Raw genomic sequence first — 22,261 nt, forward strand, 5'->3', positions numbered from 1 at the left:
GAGTAATATAAGACAAGGTAGAACCCGGATCTATCAATGCATACACATCGTGGGAAAATACAGATAATGTACATGTAACCACATCTGAGGAGGACTCAAGATCCTGTCATCCGACTAAAGCATACACACGGAGCTGAGTGGCACCTAAAGTAGATGCTCCCCCTCTACCTCAACCTCAACCTGCTGAAATATGAGGAGTCTGCCTTATCGGGCGCACTGAAGAGGAACCAGCCGCTGATCCTGTGGGCTGAACCCCAACTCTACCACTCATCGACGGGCAATCTCGCATCATGTGCCCAAACCTGGCCAAAGGCATAGCAAGCATCTGAACCTTGGAGACACTGTCCGGAATGCAATCTACCACACTGGCTGCATCGCGGTACTGGGGGTCTCCTCTGGCTATAATCTCCCCTGAACTGAGAATCTGAGGACCTCGAACTTTGACCCTGTCCTAAATGAAAAGAGCGATCAAATCTCCTAACTGCAAATCGTGGGGGTGCACTAGTCACCGACTGGCCTGAGTGTCTAGAATGTGTCTGCCTTGATCCCCCTCTATAATTACTGCCTGCCCCCATAGATCTGTCCCTCTGGCTTTGCCTTCTATCGATATCACGATCACCCTTTTGTGGAGGTTGTTGTCCTTCTAAATTCTGGGCGTGGGCTTGTATTCGGGAAATATCCATCCCATCTTGTAAAGAAGCCATCAATCAATCCTTAAATAAATATGGCCCTAATCCACTCACAAACTTATGCACCCTATCTCCCTTATCGGCCACAATAGTCAGGGCATATCTAGTCAATGAATTAAATTGAAGGCTATATTCCCGGGCACTCATATTTCCTTGCTTTAGATTTAAGAACCTATCCGCTCTAGCTCGGTGGACCTCGGGTGGCAAATAGCAGTGGATAAAAGCATCTACAAATTCTTGGCACACGGGAGGAGGCACATTTTCCTTTCTTGATGCTAGCCAATTATTGTACCACAATACCGCCACATATCGGAGTCTATAAGATGCCAACTCCACAGATTCAGTTTTGGAGGCATGAATAATTCTCAAGGTCCTCAGCATCTCATCAATAAAACCTTGCGGGTCTTCATCCGACTTTGACCCGAAAAACTACGGAGGATTCAGACTCATAAAATCACGGGCTTTGGTACTAGATGCCCGATCACTTGAACTCACATTCTGCCGCTGTGCCTGAGCGGCAACTAACTGTGTCAATAGATGCATGACCTCGGTCACTTATTGAACCGAAGCGACCGGTGGAGGGACTGGAGCTGAAGCACCTCCTTGTTCTTCTACATTGGGCGGGGTGGAGGAAGTATTAGATGGGGTCTCATTATGTGATTCACCCTCTTCTACGTTCATTGGCGGCTCCCTTTCCACTCGCTTTTTCATCGTAGTGTTGCCCTTTTGGGCGGTTGTAGCTTTTCCCTTTGGTAGCATTTCTGAAATCATAGCACACTATTAGGGACGAGAAAATCTTATAATACAACTTTATCGCACGATCTCTTAAGATGAAAGATGGTAATTTTTCCTAAATGCCCTGTAGCCTCTTGTTTATTAGTGTGGCGCGCAACACACCACACACAAGACTCTACTAGACACGGCTCATAGACACTTCCTAGGACTGAACTGCTCTGATACCACTTTTTTCACGACCCGACTAGGGGTCGTGACGGGTACCCGGGGCTAACCACCGAGCACCACTCATTCCCTTACTTATCGTACTCATATCATAAGAAAATCATTTTTCATTTGGAAACATGATTACTTTTCATATATATATATATATATACACACACACACACACACACACATATAAGCCCTTCAGCTATCAAAATAGTATATACATATGCAATAGTAACATTGGGAGACCATATAACCCACACCTGCGTATATACGAGACACTACTAGAGTGCTAGACATAGGGATGGGACAGGACCCTATCGTACCCAAAATATACATATATACACAAAAGAATGATCAAAGGCACCTCCGAAACAGTGGAGTGCTCTCAGGTCAGCTAACAGCTCCTACGAGTCTAGAGATGATACATGCTTACCTCAACAAATCATGCAAGTAAGTGAAAATTGGCAATTGCTTGAAGTTTTCCTTAAGGAAATAGTAAGAACTTTGAAGTATCTATGAATGAAAAATCACCTTGTTTATATGTGATCACCATTTAATAGTAAGCAATTGAGGGAGACCAAAGAGTTGTAAAGAAAGAAACAGAAGCACCCTTAGGCACAAGGGTAATACAATGATATAGGTAAGCATCCAATTGGCTATAATCTGCACAAAAAGTACGCTAACTGAACAGTAGATAAGAGAAAAATAACCTGAAGAAGATGGTGGTCGTGGTAGTGTTATATCCCGTGTTTTTGCGTATTTGGAAAAATTGGAAATAATCTTGACTTGTGAAAAATAAGGTCATAATTAATTTTATGTAACACATGAGTTGTTTATGAAAGAATATTTTTGTGGAAGTGTGGAATAAGGCTAAGGGAAAAATTGGAATTTCGAAAATTAGTTTCGGGAATTACAAATAGGGCCATAATTAATTGGGCTAGAAAGAGCAAAAAAGAAAAGAAAATTAAGGCCCAATTGGAGGGGGTGGCCGGCCCCCTTTATGGGTCAAGGCCCATGAGTGGGATTTTAATTGAAAGACTTAAAAAAAAAAGAGATGACTAAGTCATCTTCAACTTGTAGAGAAAAAAATCAAGAAGCTAAAGACCACCCCATTTTCGGCTACAAGAAAGAAAAGAAAGAAAATTTTCTTGCCATCAACCTTTGATCCAAAAGTTATTGTTTTGTGATATTTTCACTAATTCTAGTACCCTTTACAACTTGGTGTAGCTAATTTGGAAGGTAGGGAGCTTGTTTCTTCAAATTAACAAGTGGGTTTAGTGAAAAAGCTTGGAAGAACAAAGGTAAGATCTTGCTCCTTTTACTTTGGAATATATATATATGTGTTGTAGCATGTAGGAATAAGTAGAAATTATGAAAAATATGAAAGTTTGCAAAGTGGGTATATATGGGTGCATTTGGCCGTGTGGTATGGAGATAAGAATGGCAATGAATTAATTTTGTTTAATATGTTAGTTGTGTTGTGATGATCTCTTGTGATGCAAATGAAGGTTTAATGAATTGAAATGGCATTGAAATTGCTTGTATGTAATTATGAGAAATTATGTGAATTTTATATGATTTTTGTGTAAGTGTGGAAGCAAGATTCTAAATGTAAATTATGGTTGTTAATGAGTTTGGAAGGAAAACAATGTGATTTGGAAAGTTTTGTTGCATTCGTAGAAGTTTTGGATAGAATATGGAAAGTGGCGGACTACTCGAATTCATGTATATCACTTGGAAAATTATTGGAAGGTGTTTGAATAACCTTGAATGAGAAAATGAATACGATAATATTGATGTTAGTTTGAAGTTGTGAAGTTCGAATGAAAGTTGTCGCTTTAAGTAGAAAGGAAGAATATTGACGTTCGATTTATTTTGTTATGATTTATGATGTTTGTGGTATTGTGGGCTGTTGTGGTTGATGTATATTGAGCCGAGCTAAGCCTCGGGGATGTTATATGTATAGGGGAAGTGCTGCCGAAATTTCGGTAGACAAATATGAGTTGAATTGAATTCGTAGCATCTATAACTTACAATTGGTAAATGTGACCATTTACAGATTTTCGACGAAACGGGGAGTGAGCTTGGATAGGCTTAAAAAGCTCAAAAGGTATGTAAAGCTACCCCGATCCTTCTTTTGGCATGCCTAAGTGTATTAGAATCGAATTCGGGCTTCGAAAGACTTTCTGCCCATCGGAATCCGCAATTGAAAATCTCGCTTTTTCCTTCAGTAAGACTGAGCCTTTTTGGTTTGTATTCTTGGTAATCATGCAAACTTTCCCCAAACTACTTGGAAAGCTATAGAACGTCCGTAGAACCTTTGTAGGTGACCCCATAAGCTTAAAATGTGTAACTTGAGCCCACCGCCTTGCTTGTTCCGAGGTGGGCCCATTATTCCCGGTTTTGCCCTTATTGTACTTAAGTCTTATTTTTCGAGCGGTTTTTGAAAGAAATGTTTGGACTACTATTCTAATTACCTAACAAACATTGTTTCGAATATTCCATTAAGTCTGATAACCTGTTTTGACACTCGGAACGATTTCAGAAAGGTCATACTTTTGTAATTCATTATGATACTCGAAACTCATTTATTATGATCCCGTTCGACTTCATTGGATCGGTTTGTCTTGATATGCCTCATCGAGTCTATGAAAACATTTATGGTATTTTAATTGCATTAGTCTCTCACTACTCCACTCGTGGATGCCCCAATGTTTCCCACACTGAGCCCGGGCCAGGATATGTTGTCAAGCGTGATCCTTTGCATTGTTCGCCGTGCCTCGATGTGAGGGGGCAGGTATACGCGTACATCGGTTTGTGGAGTATGCTGTGCCATGTACGCTTGTTCTGATATGATTTGCTATGGCCATCTGATATGACATATTATGTTACGGGGTTATGCCCCTATTCTGATTCTTCTGTGTTGTGGCACCAGCGTCGGGAGGGTGGCCACGTTCTGTTTGCCGAGTCCCTTAGCAGGGCCGGATTTTATATGACATATGTTTCTGTACACACTCCGCATGTTTTGAAAATATGTATTTGATACTTTGGATTTTCTACTCACTTTTCTGTACGTTCTGTACCAGTTATGATTTTGTCTCTGTAATTCAGGCTTTACATATTCAGTACATATTTCGTACTGACCCCCTTTCTTCGGGGGCTGCGTTTCATGCCCGCAGGTACAGACACCGGCGGTCCACCACTGTAGGCTCCACTTTTTGCTATTTGGGAGCACTCCCTTTTTATCCGGAGTCCATTTTGGTACACATATCTTTTGCTATGTATATAGTTCTGTATATCTGACTATTTGGGTACGGCGGGGCCCTGTCCTGCCATATGATTCTGTCAGTCTGTTTAGAGGTATGTGGATATGTCTGTGGGTTAGGGTCTTTCTATATGGATGTGTGTACATGTCGTTTGGGCAATCCCATACGCTGAGGCGGCCGGTCCGCATATGTTGTTTTGGCGATCCTATACGCCGAGGCGGCCGGTCCGTATATGTTTATACATTGCTTTGTTAGCCCTGTGTGGCCTTTGTTGGTATTTTCTGCGTGCAGGGTATATTGGATAGTCCGTAAAACAAAGGAAACTCTGCTGAAATTTTTTTCTGGAAATTATCTAAATTTGAAATAAAGCCTTGTCGGCTTCTACCATACACTAGAATGCGTTTGATAGAATTTTAGATAGCATTTGATAGATGTGCTTGGGTGCCCAGGTCGGGCACTAGTCACGGCCTACGGGGTTGGGTCGTGACAGGTAGAATGAAAGAATGTAATTAGTAGAAAATCCCAATACTCCTGCTAAGGGACAGGACCATATTGAAGCACATATTGGAATCTATGGAATTTATGTGTGAATTGAATGAAAAAAAGGCCAATACAACTATCAAAATCAATTTAAACCAAAAACAGCAGTGCCACCAGATAAGCCTTCTGAAATAGCTCCAAATAGACATGTGACTCAATAAATTGCCCTAATGTTTCATCGCGATCAATGTCAGGATTGTTCTCAAGTCCTTCAAGGTAACTGCAATGAAGTGAGAAACATATTTGCGATGAAATAAACTTTATTAAGGATAGCTCTTCCATTGACACAAAATAAAGAAAATGCACAAAGTAGAACAATTTAGTCCAATTCTATCAAACACATAATCTTCAAATGAACAAAGAAGATTGTGTGCTCTAAATTTATAATGAGATCAGTAAATTAACAAATTGTTCAAACATAACAAATACTGAAAAGAGCTCGCATAAATAAGTTATTAGTACCTTATGGCATCCTGCTTGAATCTGCTAATTTCTCTAATCATTTGCCAAAAATATGGATTCAAGACATTCTTCTCCTGTGCAAACAAACTAGAGAATCAATTTCGGGTTCTCCATTCGTAACCACAGCCTTGGTCTAAGCTCACTGAGAATGACATATCAGAGATCTCCGTATCAACTCCAAGGAACTCAAAAAATTCCATCATGTTTGGATAAGTTACCTATCAAATTAGCATTCACATATGAGATGGGATTAAAACAACTCTAGCTACAGCAACCAATTCTAATTGAATGCCCAAAAGAAGGATACAAAGAGCAGAAATGGTATGAATTAGATTGAACAAACCAATGATTTTACCCTTATAAACTCAAAATGATGGGATTTGCCTCAATAAATATTGTAGCAAGTGAAGTAAGACATGTCTATCTAGTAGCAAACTCAAATAGAGTTTAACGTTGATCATACACCTTTTTAGCTTTTTCTTTGATGAGAAACATAACTTTGATTTTATTACATAGGGCACGAATTGAGGTCGATCGGAGGTATTGTTGGCTCTAGCCCATAATTTGATGTCTCGCAATTTTGCATAAGTCAAGTTTCATCTAACCCTTCGACTTCGAGTGTAACTCTCATCTGCAATGTATGTTTATCTATTGCATAGGCAGTCAGACTAGTATCCTCTAGACTTTCAACTTCCCTTTTTTGCCACATAATAATATTTTCTTGTCTCTGTTCACTATGGTGGTTCTAGCGATTATTACATATTAGTAAACTAGAAGGGCTGAGACCAAAGTAGGATCGTTTACCTTCGAGTCACCCGGTCCAAGCTTATAACTAAAAAGCTGAGCTATGTGTCGATTCAACTAATATTATACGTCCCATCATTTCAATTTATTTGTTATACTTTCCTTTTTAGTCAATTTTAAAAAGAATGCATAACTCTTTAATTTCAACTTTCCACATGACATATTTAAGGTTAACTAGAATGAGATTCGAGAGTCTTCTTTACTTTCTCAAATTTTATATCCAGTCAAAACCAGAAAAACAAATATAAACAGAGGAAGCATAGTCGTAAGGTTCAACACATAGCTAGCCCCTTAAATTTGACAGGATATTCCATTGCGACTCTCGAACTAAGCCATGTTCCAATTGAACACCTCAACTCTTAATAAACTGTTCCAATTAGATACTTCCGATTAAGCCTACTTGTATACGATAATAATCGGAGTAAAGTGCCTCGAGGGGTTAGAGTAAAATATAAACGCCAATAGATGTGGCGTTGGATTGAGTTCGGTGGTTCGGATTGATTAATATCCGAGGAGTCGTTTGCCCATTAAATCGAAGAGACGCCAGAAGCCGAAGTAACACTGAAGGCCGAAGAGACTCCAGCCAACACATGCGAGGAATCTGTTACGAGCCAGATTTCTCGCTGCCCGTTACGCCGTCTGTTACCCGGACAGTTGTGGAAGCGTCGCCTTTAGTTAGGGTTTTATCAGGCTTTTAGGGTTTAAGGAAAGGCATGCTTGTAACTAAGAAGGGGCTAAACCCTTATATTTTAGTCTCCTATTTTTTCGTTACCCATATACATATTTACTCTGTAGCATCTCGTAAGAAAGCTCAAGCTCTCTAGTTTGGCTTGGGTTCATAGGGCTACACTCAGGGCCGGACCTATTTTCCAGTAGAGTTATATACAATACAAGCTATCACTTTCTCTGATTACTTTATTCAATTGGTTGCTGGTTCTTGTCTCATTACATTAACAACTAATCAAACTACATATCCTTTAAACCGCGTATACATTCAACTATTACCTTTTTAGGGATAAACAATTTGACGCCCACTGTTGGGCTAAGGATAATAGTGGTGATCTCTTTGCAACCCTACTTTCACTTGTTCTATTGAAATTTGTTATTACAGGTTAACCTCGAAATGTCGAACAATAGTCATTCAATTCACTTGAATAATAACAGTGAACTAGTTCACCAAGGCGAAACCAACAACAATGGGGTGCCGGTCAATGGGTTGCCCCAAGATCCAAATGGCGTTCCCCCCGTTGATCAAAATGCTGTCAATTCGAATGACGCTGTTGATCTGAATGTCAATAGCAATCAGAACGTGGATCCGTTCAACAGCAATAACTGCATGATTTCACAACAGGCAACTGTATGAAAAACACCGAGTGATACCGGAGAAGAAATTGACTTACGTTTAATATTTGAAATGTTACAGGAACAGCAGACGACTATTTCCCAACTCCAAAAGAAAGAGAGCGGAGTTAATGTGAAGGAGCCAAACCTAGCCAGTGGACCGGCCTGGGGGGAAAATTAGGTTGTTGACAATGGCAACGGATCAGGTTTCGGAGGGTCGACCTAGGTCATGAAGATTCTTGAGGCGTTGGCCAAAAGGATCGATACAAACGAGAAAATGGTGGAAACGTACAACTCTCGAGTGGACCAGATCACTGGGGCTCAGCCGGTTTATAAAGGGCTAGATTCCAAACAATACCATCAAAGGTGTTTTCCCCCGAGTGCGGCCCCAAAGTTAATCCCGAAGTGGTTCATGATGCTAGACATTCCTAAGTACGACTGAAGTAGCACGTGACTTCCTTCGCATGTGCCATAAAAGGTAATGATCTCGAGGAGGACGAAATAGAGTCGGTGATTTTGAAGAAATTCGGTGAAACATTTTCTAAAGGGGCAATAATGTGGTATGATATGCTTCCTGAAAATTCTATTAACTCATTTGAAATGCTTGCAGATACATTTATAAAGCCTCATGCTGGAGTTCGGAAGGTCCAAGCGAGGAAGGCGGACATATTCAGGATCGCCCAAAAGGACAACGAGTTACTCCGAGAGATCGTGTCGAGGTTCCAAAAGGAACGGATGTTGTTACCCCTGGTTCCAGAAGAATGGGCAGCCCAAGCCTTCACCAAGGGCCTTAACCCCAGAGCTTTGCTGCTTCATTCAAACTGAAGGAGAAACTATTAGAATACGAGGCAGTGACATGGGCTGATGTCCATAACAGGTATGAGTCCAAAATCCGAGTGGAGGATGATCAAATTGAACTGCCACAAGGGACGGCGAACCGAGGTAAAAATGCAGATAAGTCAAAAAGGGTGATAGATACAGAGCAAAAGTCATCAGAGTATAGGTACCAACCGTATGGACCTTCGGAGAGGTCGAGCTTCAGGTCGGACAGGGGAGAAATGGTCCTAGTCACCACTTGATCTGGAATAACAGGTGTAATGAGCACAGCTCGGGAAGCCAAAGGTTATAATTTTAGAAGTGACACCAATGGTTCATTTACTAGTAGAGAAAGCCCGAAGTTTTTCGAGTACAATTTCAATGTGGATACTGCTGGCATGGTTTCGACTATTGGCCATATTAAAGATGCAAGGTGACCGAGGCAGCTTCGGTCTGATCCTGCCCAAAAGGATCCGAATATGTTATACGAATACCATGGTACTCATGGCCATAAAACGGAGAACTGTCGGCAGCTGAGAGATGAAGTGTCCCGACTACTGAAAAATGGGCACTTGCGCGAGTTTCTAACCGACCAAGCTAAAGGGAATTACAGACATAGAGATACAAACAAACAAGTTGAGATACCGGAGAAACAACATGATCATCGGTGGGGCTGAAACTCCTCGGGGTCCGATGATGAAGAGGACAAAAGTATGAATCACTCGGGAAAAAAGAACTCGGGACTACGTACCGGAGGGATCCATTTCCTTCAGTGATGAAGACGCGGAAGGCATTATGCAACCCCACAACAATGCCTTGGTAATATCTATCCTTATTAACAAATCACAGGTTAAACGTATTTTGATTGATCCAGGTAGTTCAGCCAACATTATCCGTTGGAAAGTGGTGGAACTGCTGGGACTATTACACAAGATCGTGCCTGAGGGGAAAATTAGGTGGTTGACAATGGCAACGGATCGGGTTCAGGAGGGTCGACCGAGGTCATGAAGATTCTTAAGGCGTTGGCCAAAAGGATCGATACAAACGAGAAAATGGTGGAAACGTACAACTCTCGAGTGGACCAGATCACTGGGGCTCGGCCGGTTTTGAAAGGGCTAGATTCCAAATGATACCATCAAAGGTGTTATCCCCCGAGTGTGGCCCTAAAGTTAATCCCGAAGTGGGTCAAGATGCCGGACATTCATAAGTACGACAGAACGATGGATCCACAGTAGCACGTGACTTCCTTCGCATGTGCCATAAAAGGTAATGATCTCGAGAAGGACGAAATAGAGTCGGTGATGCTGAAGAAATTCGGTGAAACATTGTCCAAAGGGGAAATGATGTGGTATGATATGCTTCCTGAACATTCTATTAACTCGTTTGAAATGCTTGCAGATACATTTATAAAGCCTCATGCTGGAGTTCGGAAGGTCCAAGCAAGGAAGGCGGACATATTCAGGATTGCCTAAAAGGACAACGAGTTACTCCGAGAGTTCGTGTCGAGGTTCCAAAAGGAACAGATGTTGTTACCCCTGGTTCCAGAAGAATGGGCAGCCCAAGCCTTCACCAAGGGCCTTAACCCCAGAGCTTTGCTGCTTCATTCAAACTGAAGGAGAACCTATTAGAATACAAGGCAGTGACATGGGCCGATGTCCATAACAGGTATGAGTCCGAAATCCAAGTGGAGGATGATCAAATTGAACTGCCACCAGGGACGGCGAACCGAGGTAAAAATGCAGATAGGTCAAAAAGGGTGATAGATACAGAGCAAAAGTCATCCAAGGATAGGTACCAACCGTATGGACCTTCGGAGAGGTCGAGCATCAGGTTAGATAGGGGGAGAAATGGTCCTAGTCATCACTTGATCAGGAATGACAGGTGTAATGAGCACAACTCGGTAAGCCAAAGGTTACAATTTTAGAAGTGACACCAATGGTTCATTTACTAGCAGAGAAAGCCCGAAGTTTTTCGAGTACAATTTCAATGTGGATGCTGCTGGCATCGTTTCGGCTATTGGCCATATTAAAGACGCAAGGTGGGCGAGGCAGCTTGGGTCTGATCTTACCCAAAGGGATCCGAATGTGGTATACGAATACCATGGTACTTATGTTCATAAAACGGAGAATTGTCGGCACCTGAGAGATGAAGTGGCCCGACTACTGAAAAATGGGCACTTGTGCGAGTTTCTAACCAACCAAGCTAAAGAGAATTACAGACATAGAGATACAAACTAACAAGTTGTGCTACTGAGCAAGAACATGATCATCGGTGGGGCTGAAACTCTTCGGGGTCCGATGATGAAGAGAATAAAAGTTTCAATCACTCGGGAAAAAAGAACTCGGGACTACGTACCGGAGGGATCCATTTCCTTCAGTGATGAAGACGCAGAGGGCATCATGCAACCCCACAACAATGCCTTGGTAATCTCTATCCTTATTAACAAATCATAGGTTAAACGTATTTTGATTGATCCAGGTAGTTCAGCTGGGACTATTACACAAGATCGTGCCGGCAATCCGGGTCCTTAACGATTCAACATGGCATGCAAAACTACAACAGGAGAAATTACCTTACGAGTGAATACCGCCAGGACGGTTCAACAGACGAAGTTTTACGTCATTGAAGGAGAAATTAGGTACAATGCGTTGTTAGGTAAACCGTGGGTACATGACATGAGGGCGGTGCCCTTAACGTTACACTAAATGTTGAAATTTCCAACCGCGGAGAGGGTAAAGACAGTTGATGGGGAACAGCCAGCGGCAAGGGAAATGTTCGCGGTTGAAGAAGCAACTCCTGTACCAAAGGCACCATTGTCAAAGGATGTTGATAGGTCCGTCAAAAGCATGGACACTAAATAGCAACCACAAGACTCAGACACAATCGACACAAAGAGATAGAAAGGATCGGCGAGCTTCAAGGAAGAGGACTTTGGGGTTCCTAGATCGTTCGTGCTGCCGGATGAGTCGGATGCAACGAAATCAACCGTGGAATAATTAGAGCAACTTCGTTTTGTTCATACATTTACCAGACAGAAATGTGTACCTGGGCACGGGGTTAACCTCGGAGCTCAGGCATAAGTTGTTTGAATTTCTTCAAGCTAACGCCAACTGTTTTGGATGATCCCATTTAGACATGACAGGTGTCCCACTGGAGGTGACGGCTCACAAACTAAGTCTGGATCAAAACTTCCTCCCGGTGAAGTAGAAAAGAAGACCGATGGCTGAAGTTAAGCATAAGTTTGTCAAATAGGAGGTAACCAAGCTTTTTAAAATAGGTTCCATCCGGGAGGTCAAATACCCGAATTGGTTAGCTAACATATTAGTTGTGCCTAAGAAAGGCAATAAATTCAGAATGTGTGTAGATTACACAGATTTAAACAAAGCATGCCTAAAGGATTCGTTTCCTTTGCTTCACATTGATGGAATGATTAATGCAACGGCAGGGCATGAAATGGAATAGGAGAACCAAGAGAAAACTTCTTCAGATGGAATAGGAGGACCAAGAGAAAACATCTTTTGTAACCCGATATGGCATATATTTTTACAATGTAATGCCATTCAGACTAAAAAATACTGGAGCAACTTATCAACGCCTAGTTAACCGGATGTTCGAAGAACAGATAGGGAAAACAATGAAAGTTTATATTGATGACATGCTAGTTATGTCCCTGGAGACAGAATTCCATTTGAAGCATTTGCAGGAAGCTTTCGACATACTCCGCCAATATAACATGAAGCTGAAACCGGACAAATATGCCTTCGGGGTAGGCTCGAGCAAGTTCTTGGGATTCATGATGTCAAATCGAGGAATAGAAATCAACTTGGAAAAAATCAAAACCATTGAAGATATCGAAGTCGTCGATAATGTGAAGGCGGTGCAAAGGTTGACCAGGAGGATTACAACTTTGAGCAGGTTTATCTCTCGATCTTCGGATAAAAGTCGTCGCTTCTTTTCACTACTGAAAAAAGAAGAATGACTTTGTATGGACACCGGAGTGCCATCGAGCTTTAGAAGAACTGAAGCAATATTTGTCAAGCCCACCTTTGTGTCACACCCCAATTCCGCTAGGGTGTGATGGGCACCCGACCCTTACTTAGAGCCGAACGAACCCTCAGACTCTTACTGCACATAAAATCACATTAAACCTTTTAAGTCGCATAAGATAAAATACATAGTAAATTTTTTTTTCCCGAAAGTTCTTTCTCGTAGCTTCCAAGAAGAACAAATCTATAATCATACAAAATTTAGTACATAACACAGACCGGCATATCGACTGACGGAGCCGCTTACAGACTGACAAACAATACCCACGACACTGTCTGCAAAGTCTCTAACGTAGTCCAGAAAGCATAACATACAAACTCTGACTCGGCAGCACTCCGGGAACAATTGGAGCTTGCCATCTGCACTGGAACATCTTCTATACTGTCTTCAACTCACCTGGGAGTACCTGCGCGGCATGAACGCAGCCCCCGAAGAAGAGGGGGTCAGTACGGAAAATCTACCGAGTATGTAAAGCGGAAATATAACAAACATAATCATAGTCCGAACCAGAAGTACAGAGATATAGCAGACAGAGTCGAACCCGAATCCGAAACAGAAATACAGAGTGCATGGACAGAACCACAATATGTATCGTAAGTACGGGGTGTAGCCGACAGAGTCGTATTGTGAACTAGAGGTACAGAGTATAGCTGGCAAAATCATCATACGGATCAGGGCACAGAAAGTGGCTGACATAATTGTAATCAGAGTCAGAGGTACAGAAGTGTAACAGACTGAATCATAGTTTGAGTCAGACATACAGAAGTGAAACAGACAAGATCATTATCCGAATTAGATTTCCAGAAGTGTAACAGACAGAGTCATATTCCAAACCAGACATGCAGAAGTGTAACAGACGGAGTCATAGTTCGACTCAGATTTTCGGAAGTGTAACAGACAGAGTAATATTCCAAACCAGATATGCAGAAGTGTAACAGACGGAGTCATAGTTCGACTCAGATTTCCGGAAGTGTAACAGACGGAGTCATAACCCAGATCAGATATACAAAAGTGTAACAGACAGAATCATGCATGCAGAGTCATAAGCATATACAGATACAGATATGATATATATCAGATCCCGGCCCTCTGGTGAGGGACGCGGTAACAGATCCCGGCCCTCTTAGTACGGGACGCGGTGGACAGACAGATCAGATCATATGCCATCCTGGCCGCTATCCCCATACAAACACAACATCAAATCATATACAGATGTAAACAGAACCCGGCCCGCACACCGAGGGACGCGGTGAATAATGCAGTGGAATGTGCACGAATAACAGAACCTGGCCCGGGCGCAGTGAAGGAAACATTGAGGCATCCACGAACAGACTAATGAGAAACCATATGCATACAAATCGTTACACAGACTCAATGAACTGGAGTAGGCCAAACGGTAGGTCAAATCAAAGTAATCAGACAATATTCATAATATACGTATATGTCATTTGGGATGGCACGACAGATTTCATCAGAATAAGATGTCCAGACGTCAAAATATACTATAAGACTCATAAATATCGTCATAACACTTATCATATAGCAGACAGAACAATAACCAAAAGTTACCTGTGAGTTTCGGACAGAAATGAGTTAATTAGATTCATACAGAAAATATCAGGTTTTGTGGGCCCATCTTGGGCTGAACCGAGGTGACGTACGTAAATTATGGATCATAGGTCTTATGGAGTCATCCATGAGAGTTTTAGAGCATTCCGCTTTATTTGTGAAAGTTACATACATATAGGTCGCTTTGGCGACAATTTATAAAAAAAACTAGTTCAATCTTACTGAACGATTTGGAGCCAATTTCAATCTCTAATTTCTCGGAACATGGTCGTATCTAAGGCTCGCGTTCGAGCCTCTTATGTTTAGAACATGCCAAGGAATGAAGGGAGAGACTTTACATACCTTAGTTGCGCTCTACGCTCGTTCAGATTCAATTCCCGTTTCGCCCGAAATCTACAAATGGTCATTGTTGCCAATTGTCAATAGTAGACTTATAACATTCTTTAATTCACTATTTGTCTATAGAAATTTGGGCAGCACCTCCCCTGTACATATGCCCAGCCCAGAATTACAATTCAGCAACTAACACATCAACAACAATACCAAATATATTAACATCATTTCCAACACCAACATATGCCATAAAACAGCCCGCACATTATTTTCCAAATTTTCCCAACCAACCAATTCGCGATATAACTATTTAATAATTTTATTTCCGCAAAGAGGTCAAAATTAACACTAACAACATCAATAACAACATCCTCCACATTCTACAAGTTAGATACATTTGTTTTCATCTAAAATTTTCTTCAAACCCCATTCTACAATTCAACCATACCAACAAACGAATTTATCACGCTATTTTCTTCGTTCTAATCCGTTAAAACTCTAAATAAACTTGTTAACAATGAAAAAGAGCCTTATTCATACCTTAAGTGCACAGACACCACGTCCACCCTCTTATTTGTAGTTGATTTTTAGCTCAAACCGAAGGCAACGCGACGTAGAACACTTTTCTCTTCATGGGCTTCGGGATTCGGGGCTCCGATTTTGGTCAAAAACTGGTTTTTTTTTTCTAGGCTCTCCTCTCTCTTTTTCTCTAGAGTTTTCCAGGTCTTCTTGATCTGAAAATGAGGGAGAGAAACAGATTTTTTCTATTAAAAAGCGTGGGTAATGGGCCTGACCCGAATTGGAATCGGGTTCGGCCCATTTCACTGCCCAGCTTGACCTTTCTTCCTTAAACGTTCATATCTCCTTATCCCGATGTCACCTATAGGCCCACGACCTACCGTTGGAAAGCTATTTCAATTATCTACAACCTTTATTTCTGGGAGGTTTCACAAATTCCAAACTTATAATGCCGTTTTTGCCCCTCCAAGTCAGGTCATCCGAAAACGTTTTCTTAAAAATATTCGTTTGGAGGGCTTCCACTTTGATCTGGCCCCAGGGCCCTTCTCGAGTTGTGTTTAACTTTACATATACGATTCATATAACTTGTCACATGCCCCAAAAAAATCTTGACATGTGGGCCCCACCTCAGCTTACAAATAATCCGACGTTCGAAAATACAGGATATAACACTTTGCTTCACTCACCGAAGGCGGATGAACAACTGTTTCTGTACCTAGCAGTGTTTGAAGTCGCGGTAAGTGCCATTTTGATTCGAGAAGAAGAAGGTACGCAATTCCCAATTTACTACATTAGCCGAACTTTGGGGGGTGCAGAAACCCGATGTCTACACTTAGAAAAATTAGCCCTAGCTTTGATAAGCACATCTAGAAAACTGAAACCTTACTTTCAATGTCATCCTATATGCGTAGTGACCACATATCCTTTAAAAAATGTCATGCATAAGCCCGAATTGTCTGGCAGGTTAGCAAAATGTGTAGTGGAAATTAGTGGTTATGACGTCGAGTATAAACCCAAAACGGCCATAAAGTCTCAAATTTTGGCAGACTTCGTGGCAGATTTTACATCCGCAATGTTCCCCGAGGTGGAAAAGAACTATTGCTAACCTCGGGGGAAATGTTCAGGGTCTGGACCTTATACACGGACGGTGTATCAAACATGAAAGGGTCCAGACTAGGAATCGTACTTAAGGCCCCTCGCAGGCAATGTTATTCGACATTCAATACGGACTTTGAAATTGACTAACAATGAAGCCGAAAATGAGGCTATGACTGCAGGTTTAGAGATGGCCAAAAGCTTGGGAGCCGAAGTCATAGAAGCAAAGTGTGACTCGCTTCTGGTCGTGAATTAACTTAATGGCATCTTCGAGGTGAAAGATGAGAGGATGCAGAGGTATCTGGACAAAATCCAAGTGTTATTACATCGATTTAAGGAATGGACCCTGCAACATGTGCCAAGAGAACAAAATAATGAGGCAGATATGTTGGCCAATTTTGGTTCGTCCGTAGAAGCGGAAGAATTCAACTCCGGGACAGTCGTTCAATTGATGAACTCCGCAGTAGAAAATGGTCATGCCGAGGTAAATACAATGAGTCTGACTTGGGACTGGCGGAATAAGTTCGTAGACTATCTTTGAGATGGGAAATTGCCCATGGACCCTAAGGAGTCCAGAGCTCTTCGGACCAAAGCGGCAAGATTTTCCTGATCGATGGCCAGTTGTATCGTCGGTCTTTCTACGGCCCTTTGGCTAGAAGTTTGGGGCCGGGAGAAACAGATTATGTGATGCGAGAAGTCCATGAGGGAACTTGCAAAAATTATTCGGGGGCAGAATCGTTGGTCCGAAAATTGATCAGGGCTGGAAACTACTGGAATCAGATGGAAGATGACGCAAAATATTTTGCCCGGAAGTGCGACGAATGTCAAAGGCATGCGCCATTGATACACCAACCGGGAGAATTAATGCACCTGGTCCTATCTCCATGGCCATTCATGAAATGGGGAATAGATATCGTCGGGGCCTTGCCTTGGGCCCCTGGTAAGGCACAATTCATTTTATTTATGACTGACTATTTTTCTAAGTGGTTTGAAGAGCAGGCCTTCAAAAAAGTCAGAGAAAAGGATGTCATCGGCTTTATTTGGGATCACATTATCTATAGGATCGATACTTCCACCGAGATAACATGTGACAACGGTTGACAATTTATTGGCAATAAGGTCAATAACTTCCTCGAAGGTTTGAAGATCAAGAAAATCTTGTCAACCCCGTATCACCCGAGTACGAATGGACAAGCGGAGTCAACAAACAAAACCATTATTCAGAACCTAAGGAAGCGGTTGTAGGAATCAAAGAGCAACTAGAAGGAAATTTTACCGGAGATACTCTGGGCCTACAGAATGACCTCAAGGTCGAGCACTGGGGAAACACCTTTTTCCCTAGTTTATAGAGCAGAGGCTTTAATTCTTATGGAGGTCGGTAAGCCGGGCTTAAGATTTCAGTATGTGACGGACGAATCAAACGACGAAGCCATGGATATAAAGCTTGATTTGACGGATGAGCTTCGTGAAACTACGTTGGTCAGTTTGGAAGTACAGAAGCAACAGATGGGAAGATATTACAATAGAAGAACAAATATTCGATACTTCCACGTTGGGGACTTAGTTTTACGGAAAGTTACCCTTCACACAAAAAATCCCAACGATGGGAAGTTGGGTCTGAATTGGGAAGGGCCGTACCGAGTAATCGAAATAACTAGTAAAGGCTCGTACAGATTAGAATTTGAAGATGGCCAGCAGCTGCAAATGAATTGGAACGTGGCACACTTGAAAAGATACTATAGCTAAGGTCCGGACTGCTAACCCTTTGTGAATTTCTTCTAAGTTATTATAGTCAATTGGGTCTGAAAACACATGTTGCACTCTTTTCCTCTTAGCTCGGTTTTATCCCGAAGTGGGTTTTCCAACAAGGTTTTTAACGAGGCAACAACGTACAACGTGCTACTTACATATCAAAGGACAGCTAAGTGTTGCGGACTGGGGACTACCCAGCATCGACTATTCGTGTTTGACTCCTCATACTTCAGACACAAACATGAGAGGACTATCATACCCTCAACAAGTTCGAGTCAGCTCAACAAAGCTTCGTCAAAATCCAAAGTAGCTTAAGGGCTAAATAAATTGACATTTTCTGCTCTAGGATTTATTGTAAGGGCCAAACAATCGAATGAATCATGCCCGGCTAGTTTACTTGCTATGGCAAGGGCAGAAAAAATCAAATAAATCTCCACAGTTGTTTGTACGAGACAAATGTTTGAAATGAGGAACAATTTTGAAATCTTTTTCAGCTCTTGCGTGAATATTCATTTAAAATTCCCGAGCAATTAACCATTGAAGTCCACGGGCTACCCTCGACTAGGGACTGTCGTCACAAAATAGACAAAACAAAATAAAAGCACTAAAGTCATAGTGAACTAAGCCTAAATTGCAAAGACTTCGAATAATCTAAAAAGTTTAGAAGCAATTAAAACTTATATGCCCGAAGTGGTTCGGAGATGTCTGAATTCACAAACATCAAAGAAAGGCCCTTACGTAAAAGCCTTCAAAAGGTAATCACGGCACAAAAGACACAGTGTAAAACGAGCCTAAAACTTTTAAATTAAGTTGGTTCGAAATTTCATTAAGATGAGAACTGTTAAATATTTACTCAACTTCAAGCCTAGTTCGTACGCAGACAAGGTAGGATCATTAAAATTTATTCTGTTAAGTATTGAAAGCAGAAAAATGCTCGAGAACGAAAATACCGACGGAATAAAGTCGAACCAAAGTTTTCATTTTAAATAAATAGAAGGCCAAAGACCGACCTTGATGAACTTACAAAAATTTCAAAAGAAAATATAAAGGCTTTCTAAGCCTATCTAATCCTCCGAAAATGAATTCGAGCCATCAGAGCCAAAGCCTTCGGGGTCATCCTCTAAGCTATTCTCAAGGAGTACTTTCAGAGCTGTGCTCTCTACAACCCTCGCCTCCTCAATTTTGGAAGCAATGTCCTCAATGCCACCCCGAGCCTCTTCTAAAGTAGCCCTCTGAGATTTTCATTTCTCGTGCTAAACTTTTAACACGGATCGAGCCCTGGCCACTTCGACATCATCATGGCCATGGTTCCTTTCGGACAGGGCTTTCTGTAGTTGGACCGTCAGCTCAGCATTCCTTTGATTCAGGGTGTCGGGGGCTTGGGCAGAAGTTTCGAGCTCACCCCTGAGATTTTCTGTTACACCCCGAAAAATTTCACGCTTCCTAGACTGAAGACAACTTATTGTAAACCCGAACAAGAGTAACGTTATACAGGGATTACGGAGGAAGGTTATATCATAAGAGTGTAGTCATATGCATATATGATGTGTGGAGACCAAATGGGGTGAATCGGTTCATATGTCACTTGACGAAAAGCCCTCGTTACTGTAAGCTAAGCGGGGCCCACACGTCGGGAGTTTTATAAAGGACATTTGAAGGGATATATGAGTAGTGCATGGAAATTTGAGCAAGTCCTAAGAAAGACCCTTAAGCCAAATACGGGCATAAGCCCTCCAAAAGGATGATTTAAAGATACGTTTTCGGATGATCCTGACTTGGAGGGGCCAAAACGCTATTATAAGTTTGGAATTTGGAAAAAAACAAAGAATTAAAGTTGTAGATAAATGAAATAGCTTTCCAACCATAGGTCTTGCGCCCTCACACGATGTCGAGATCAAAGGTTATAACCATTTTAAGAGCAAGACCCTAAGCTGTCAAAAAGGGCTCCGCGGGCCCCACGTGAATAAGTCGGTGGAACCGACCTAACAGGGGTATAAATACCCCATCAACCTCATTTTTTCAGCACAATAACATTCTCAAAGGTCCTAGAAAATTCTCCACACCTCCCCCAAACCTTATAGTTCGATAAATCAAGAATTTAACACGATTACACCAAATCAGTCCGTGAAAGGTGATTGTTCTTGCTTCTACATAAGTGTGGCGTTGGAGAAAATTGATGTGGCTGAGTTCCTACAAGTATAAGGTATGTTATTCATCCCATCTCTTATGTTTAGTTTTTTTGAAGGTCTAGCAAGCCTTGAAAATGGAAATAGTCACGGAGGAAAGGTCATAAAGTGTTGTGTTGTAGTTGTTGTGTTTATGGGATATTTTGAACATGTTGTGGCCGTGTGGATGGGCTGATTTATGCATATAAAAATGGTATCTAACATTGTTGGTGTGTTAATGAGATTGTACTCCTTGATTGGGATGGAAGAAAGTGTATGTTGTTGTCGTATGTTGAAAAACATCGTGTGGGATATTTATGGAATATATTGGTATGGATAATAGCGTTGTTGATGTTGGTATTGTTGTTGTTGTTGATTGTTTGCTGAATTGTAATTCTGGGCTAGGTATATAAACAGGGGAGACGCTGCCAAAATTTCGGCAGATTATAAATGAATTTATTTGAAGGACTAAGACAAGCGTATAAAGATGAGTCTAATGACTGTGTAAATCCTCTTAAATGTAGACTTGCGAGCTTGGATAAATAAGCGTAGCTAATAGGAGGTGGAACAGGTATGTTAAGGCTCGTCCCTTTCTTTCAAAGGCATGATTCCGATGTTATGGCTTCATAAATGTTTCCATATCTTCCTTGTTCTCAAAAGTTAGATGTTTATGACTCCAAGGCATAATTGCTTTACTAACAATTCATAGTTGTTTTCCAAAATGCCGTATTTTTCCCAAACTAGAGGTTTATGATTTTTAAAGCCCTTATGACAACAAGGATGGACATGTTTGTACCATGATGGCAATGATGCCAAAAATGAGAATATCTTTCTACGGTAATTATTATGAGAACGATTCCATGTTTAAAGGTTCCAAATTTACGATTTCATTGACGATATATGAATGTTGAGCTATTTCTTCATTTCCCAATTTTATTCATGGATGGCGACTATTTTTAAAGATTCCAAAGTATATGAAGTGACACCTTATGAGATTTATGATCTTATTCTATGTTCTCTTAATGCTATTATTCGTTGCTAGTCTCATCTTATAATAATTGTTCCTTCAAGGTGAGACAAAGCCATGATGATTATTCCATAATATAATCGGAGGTTACCGACCTTACGTGACTCCGATAGAGTCATAACTTTCCTTGGGCTCTCCTGCATGCTGCTTACATGATATATGTATATGATACATGAACAAAATATTTATGCACATGATACATGAACATGATATATGTATATGTATATGGGGAATATGGGAAAAAGTTCCAGAGCGCTATAGACGCTGGGATATGCACATGATACATGTATCTGTATATGACATGATATCATCCCGGACGCGGGATGCCCGGACGCGGGATATATGTGGTTAAATGGATCGGAGCCGACGCCTCAGTCATATGATATGTTCTATTTTCGATATATATGAAACAGAAATATTTTTCAAAGAAAATATTACTATGGATGTATGTATATATGACTATATGTGGACCGGGCTGCACGTTCCGCAGCACTAAGCATGCATGGTAACCGCCAAAAGGCACTCATATGTACAGGTTGCTCTTCTATCTCACGATATGCTCTATATTTCTTTTGTGTTATTATTCATGCTATGTATCCCTCGTATGTTATTATTCATGCCTTACATACTCGGTACATTACTCGTACTGATGTCCCTTCTTGTGGATGCTGCGTTCATGCCTGCAGGTAGATGCGTCCGATCCCTAGGAGCTCCACCAGCGGTACATTGAGAGCTCTCCAGTTGTTCCGGAGCTTTAGTTTATCGGTACTACTTTTGTGTACATATTTGGGCACGGCAGAACCCGACCCTCCTTGTGAATATATGTATCGTGTCTAGAGGCTGGTAGACAGATGTGTACAGTCAGCTGTTTCACAATCTTGTTCATCCCTG

The 22,261-nt window shown here is 41.4% G+C and overlaps 1 pseudogene; it reads right to left on the reverse strand.

Annotated features, from left to right (window-relative positions):
* Positions 1-22,261, reverse strand: part of LOC132644092 (uncharacterized) — a 139,406-nt pseudogene that overhangs the window by 14,437 nt on the left and 102,708 nt on the right.

This window comes from Lycium barbarum, chromosome 6, assembly GCF_019175385.1.
Source record: "Lycium barbarum isolate Lr01 chromosome 6, ASM1917538v2, whole genome shotgun sequence".
Lineage (NCBI taxonomy): Eukaryota > Viridiplantae > Streptophyta > Magnoliopsida > Solanales > Solanaceae > Lycium > Lycium barbarum.